Source organism: Dunckerocampus dactyliophorus, chromosome 5 (assembly GCF_027744805.1).
Source record: "Dunckerocampus dactyliophorus isolate RoL2022-P2 chromosome 5, RoL_Ddac_1.1, whole genome shotgun sequence".
Lineage (NCBI taxonomy): Eukaryota > Metazoa > Chordata > Actinopteri > Syngnathiformes > Syngnathidae > Dunckerocampus > Dunckerocampus dactyliophorus.
In genome coordinates, this window is record NC_072823.1 from 3066094 (window position 1) to 3072513 (window position 6420).

Genomic DNA, 6420 nt, shown 5'->3' on the forward strand with positions numbered 1-6420 from the left:
CCACACTGGTGCGTTTCCTCAAACTACGTTTAATGGAAATTTCAACATGTTAACTTTGACAGCCCTGGATAAAAGTCATCCAAGCACCAAAAAAAACGACATCACGTCAGCTGAGGAAACCTCAGAAGAACCTCGCAACTGCTTTAAGAAGTTGAGGGTTGCAGGGGATCACAGGAACAAAGTCAAATGTCACCCCGCACTTGTTGAACCGCTGCTTGCAGAATCCAAACGTGTGTGGTCTAGCCTAAAAAGCTGCTATGCACGCATGCGGCCAAGCTCCTCGGGTATGCAGAATCATGTCATTTAATACACAGCTACTCGCCGTGACCGGGAAGTAGACTTGGAAAACATTTTTTCCAGATGTACAATGGCTAAAAAGTACAAGTAAGATGAATCTGTCCAGTATGTGACTAATTTGTCCAGACACCCACAGCATCTCTGATTCTGGCTGTCATTGCCCACGGCTGTTTGTCGGACAGTATTACACACACAAAACAATACTATTTTACACAACTTTATAACCCGCAAGGCTGGCTGGGAAGCCCGCCCGCACACTTCCCTAACATGAAGATACCCAGCATGCCTTGCGGGTTGTAAATATGTATGAACTCGTATCCTTTTGCAGTAACAGTAATCCCTCGCCACTGTGCGTTTCACGGGTTTTCAAAAATATATGAATAAATCAATGCTGCATTCAGAAGATGCATTGAAAGATATTGTTATGCGTAGTATTCTATACCGGTCACAAGGTGTCAGTAAAGTGACACTGATGAGACAACAGGAAGTACCGTACACAAACCAGAGGTAAAAAAGGAACAACAAGGAACTCTCCCGATGCTAACATGTGTGAGTATATATTACGTCGCATTTATGTCTTAATTTCTTTTATTATGTCTACTATATTGGGTAATACGAGTGTAAAGGTGTCAGCGGGTGTGTTATATCATGTCCAGAGGGCTCTAATAATGTTACAAATTGCATTCAGGAGGTCGCAAACAGGTTTTCTATGTTCAAACTACAAAAATATGCCCTTCCTTCGCGGCACCCTCCCGTTTTCATAGACACAATCTGGATAAAGGTGCTAATACAGAAATACAATTTACCTGTAGCGTCCTCCATGCTAGCTAACGAACCGATGGACACACACAAATACACCCCATTGTTTCATTTTTAAAATTTTTTTTAACAATTCAGCCTTGGTACAAGTCTATTCTGTAAAAAGAGACATTCTAGTTACATTTTGTATGGAATAAAACTAGTGCTGTCAAGAGATTTAAAAATGGCGATATTAATTAATTACGATCTGTGATTAATTGATTAATCCGCTTTTTTTTTTAATGTCACTAAAAAGTGCTGGTATTTTCATTTAACTTTGTTACATTATTGTGGCAGAACAAAATACCGATAAGAAAAAAAGGGGGTTGATAGAGTCGTTTTTTTTAACAGAGTTTTTTAACAGTTCTATTTCATTTTCACATCACTACTTTTATCAATGCTGTCATCGGAGCGTTTTTGAAATGTAATTTTCCCACCCATCCACCCCGCCCTAATGAAAATGGATGGCATTACCCAGTCATGGGGGCGACAACTCTCACATGCTCCTCCGTTTTTACAGTTTTTCTCCGCTACTCTCCGCTCCTCACCTTGCCCTCCCAACTACAACGGGAGCCTATCCACTTGTGCTAAATAAGACCAAACACAATGGCAGCCAATCAATATCCACTTCAGGGCGTGACTGGCCATTGTTTTCCACCCCCAACAACTCAAACACAAGAAGCCCAACTCATACAAACGAATTTCAGACAAAGGCAACTCACATACAGAAGATAAAAAAACACTCACTAAATATGACTGTAATTAATTAATCACAATTAATGATTTCATTTGACACCCCTAAATCAAATGACATATGTAATGGTGGACTAAGATCTTTGAACAGTTACTTTCATGCAGGGGTGTCCGTAGTGGGGATGTTTGGACCCGCAGCTCTATTTTTCTTTCAATTTAAACCCATGATGAAGGAAGATTAGGGCCACATTGAAAAGAAAAATATTCAATGTTTGAATAAGATATCAATAATCCATCCATTTTCTATGCCGCTCATCCTCATTAGGGTCTATCCCGGCTGATTTTGGGTGAGAGGCGCTCACATTCATACCTATGGACAATTTAGAGTTGACCATGAACCTAACACGCATGTTTTTGGGATGTGGCAGGAAACCGAAGTACCCGGTGAAAACCCACGTACGCACGTGGAGAACCCAAGCGGAGATTGGAACTCAATCTCTTGACTGTGTGGCCAACATGCCAACCACTCGGCCACCACGTGGCCCGATGTCAATAAGGGTTGACCGGGGTTGTCTCATCAATGATGATCCATGAGGACCTGGCATAGCATGATGTCCTACTTCATGGATTCAAATCCCAGTTAGTGTAATTGTTATGCATACTGTTATTATCACTATTTTTTATTTCTAACAACACTGGCCCCAGAGAAAAATTCCATTGGCCACTGGACAAAAGTAATAAGAGGACCTCTGCTGTAATGCCATGCCTTATTACATCACATTTTTGTATATTATTGCTGGTTTGTATGATTAAGACGTGACAGTGGTGGTATGAAGACGTGGATTCATTCTGTTGAAGTCCCAAATGCACTGCCCGCCACCGCTTTCCACAACTGTAAGGAGCGAGTAAGCTCCAGGTTTGGGAATTTGCATTGTTCTTGGATGAGATTCTGCTGCCAAACATGAGTTATGTGTGGAATTTGCTGATGGCGGTGGGAATAGTCCTGCCTCTCGGTCATCTTCTCACGCTTATTACTTGTAACCTCCACCCGATCCGCCTCTCTTTACATGCACCCGTTTGCAACGTCTCAGTCAGCGGCGTGCCTCCACTCTTTTCATGCAGCCGGGGATAAGACCAACCAAAAACAACGTTTAAGTCGTTATGTCCAGTCAGAAAGTCAAATTCCAGTGTGTCAGAACAGCTTCACATTCTCCGGGGTTTGGATGTCTCCACTTCCTCTCTGCCCCCCCACCATACACACACACACACACATGAACATTTTCTCTTTTCTGCCCACAGAAATATAGCATTAGGCTTGCCAAGACAACAAATGTTGTAATTGCATATCGATATTACTGTCAACATTATTTTGAGACCATTTCCTACGCCGCTTATCCTCACTTGGGTCACGGGTATGCTGGAGCCTATCCCAGCTGACTTCGGGCGAGAGGCGGGGTACACCCTGGACTGGTCAACAATCAGTCACACTCACATTCACACCTATGGACGATTCGGAGTCGCCGATGGAACCTAGCATGCATGCTTTTGGAATGTGGGAGGAAACCGGAGTACCCGGAGAAAACCCACGCACGCACGGGGAGAAGGTGCATGAAACCGGAATGTCAAGAGCTTCTAAGTAAAATAAATTAAGCAAACAAACAAAATAATAGATTAACTCATTCAATCCCGGCCATTTTTCAAAAGGCAACCCCTTCAGTAGCGGCCATTTTGGACGATTTTGACGGATCTTCAAGGCAGGAATGTTGTGTTCTACGGCTACAGAAACACGGACTCCCGTCTTTCATCAGAAAAAAGGTTTGTTCCTGCCTTTTTCCGTTCTTCAGTAATCAGCAGTAGAACATAGGTACGTTTCAGGAAAATATCAGTTAGCGACCCGAAAAGGAAGGAAACCTATGTTTTGTGAAAAGATACATTTCAAGCATAACTTTCACTTTGTCACAAATTTATTGATTTATTTATTTTGCTTTTGTGACAGCTCAAATGTCTAAACAACCATACCACAACATAAACAACATGAAAAAGGGGTTGTTTTACATCAAAGTAAGAATTTATTTCCAAATATATCACCTTGAACTATTTACAATTTTCACATTTGGAAGTGGACTAAGTGTGTGCATGTGTGTGCACGCCTGTGCGCGTGCATGCGCGCGTGTGCATGTGTTCAAATTTCCCTACAATGCGCAACCTTCTGCACGCGAGGCTCCTCCACGCTCTCTCACTTCCTCCTTCCTGTCATGTGTGATTTTTCCGTTCACGTGATCTCTGCCGAGCTCTTGTCAATGCACTTCTGCCACCTTGTGACCGTTTTTATGGCTTAAAATTGCTCCGAAGTCAAATACATTAGTGGAGAGTTGCGTCATCACCTCTTTTTGAGTCTCGTGCAAAAAAACCCCAACCTAAAATACATTATATCGAATGAGCTAAACAAACAAAAACAAACAGAAAACCCGCAATGAACATAAAATGGACTCAGCACTTCAATAAAAAGCACAATATTTCTGATTTTGAATCAGTGTCACTTTTTGTTGTGGCAAGCAGTGCTCTTATTTTGAAAGCCGGAAGTGTGTCGTTTTTGTTGAGGATGTTTATTGACGGTTAAGACGAGCTGGGTGCAAGAATAAATGTGCATCTCGTCTTTTTTACTAAGAAACTGCACGTCGTCGGCGGGCATTATAAAACAGTGGCTTACATTAAAGCGGTAAAACACAACATGGTGTAAACACTCATCCAGCCTGAGTCGCACACACACAGCCATACTAGCATGCTCTGCTAAACTACGCTAACCCCGCTAGCTTCCATTCACGCCTCCATAAGAGAGGAGTTTCCACGTTTTTTTCGCCGCTGTTTGGACATATTTAGTCCAAACAGCGGCGGGTTAGTGTCTGTGATGAGATTCCGCCACGACTGAGTGGTCCGCCGGGGAAATGCTTCCCCACACGAACGTTCCTTCTCCTCACGATGACACATTATGTCACTTTCCGTGAGATTCCACGTTTAACAGTAACATGTCAATGTATTGAGGCCGGCAAAATGATCAACTTCGTTTTTGTTTATCGAGCGATCAGTTGATTTATTGATTAACGTGACAGGCCTACACAGCATGTTCCACTAGTTTTGCGAGGCCTGCTATCCAACACATTATTTGTCGAGTCTTAGAAGTGTCTTTTCCACTCCGCTTCATTCTTAGGATTCAAAGCGGAGAAGGAACAACTTAGGCGCTAAGGTTCAACTGACCTCGTACTCCCACATCAAAGACGCAACTACAACTCTGCTAGCTTTAATCGCTGCTTCATTTGCAACTTCAGTCACATCTCAGAACCCCAATGAGGCTTACATTTGCTAAATGCTTTCTCTTGGAATTTAGAAGCTAACGATGCCTTTATTAAACTTAAGACCTTGTTTACTACTGCGTCCATCCTTTCACACCCCGACCCTGCTTCCTCCTTTTTTGTTGAGGTTGACGCCTCTGAGACAGCAGGTCGGGGCCTGGTGGAAGGAGGAGCAACTAGTGGCAGACCCTATGTACTGTCCACCAGATCGAGTGTTTGTCATACCTGACCTGCATCCTGCTGCTCTTGAGTGGGCTCACTGCTCCGAGGTTGCTTGGCACTCTGGTGTGGGGTGGACTTTGCTCTGGCTTCCGCAAAGATACCGGTAGCCCACCATCGCCAAAGATACCAAGCTCTTTGTTGCGCCCGGGTCTGTTTGCGGCAAGAACAAGGCATCCATCAACGTTCATTTGGTGTCCTTCGCCCGATGTCCATTCCATCCTGGACTTCATCACTGGGTAACCCTCACCGTGGTGGACTGTTTCTCCAAGCTTATTCACTTCATTGCCCTGGCCAAGCTGCCTGCTGCTATTCAGAGTACCGACCTACTCGTCAATCATGATTTCCAACTCCGTGGCCTCCCTGATATGACATCAGACCGGGTACCCAGTTTTCTTCTGCTGTCTGGAGGGCGTTAGGGTCTTGGCCAGTCTCACTTCTGGGTATCATCCGCAAACCAACAGCCAGACGGAGTGGGCCAATAAGGATGTTGCAGCTGTCATTGACTGCCTGTGACCTCAGTCCTCCAGCAGTGCCTCCTCCTTCTCCTGCTAGACTGATTGATGGCCAGCCAGCATGTACAGTCAAGGTCATCTTAGACGTCAGAGGGGGAAAAGGTTAGCAATTTTTGGTTGACTGAGAGGGTTATGGTCCAGAGAAGCGTTCCTTTGTATCAGGAAACCTCATCTTAGACCCTTCATTCATTGCCGATTTTTACTTTATTCTGACCTCTTCCCGTTGTTTCCCTTCAGACTGTGTTCTGCTTCCTCTTAGGCCCTTTTGTCTCCAGTGATGAACAACGCGAGAAGCCTCACCTGCCGGTCATTTGTAATTAGTGCGGACAGCTGGAGTATTGCCTTCCTATTTTGACACTATCCTAGTCGTCCCTGCCCTGGTTTTAGCTCCCGTGTTCTTCTAGTTCATCTGTGGCATGTTTGGGGTTATTCCTCATTGCTACTTACTACTTTTGCTCCCAGTGTTTTTTGGATAGACTGGCTCCTCACATTGTTGTCAGCTTTTAACCAACCTTCTCCCAGTGTTTTTTTTTGTTTGTATTTAATCT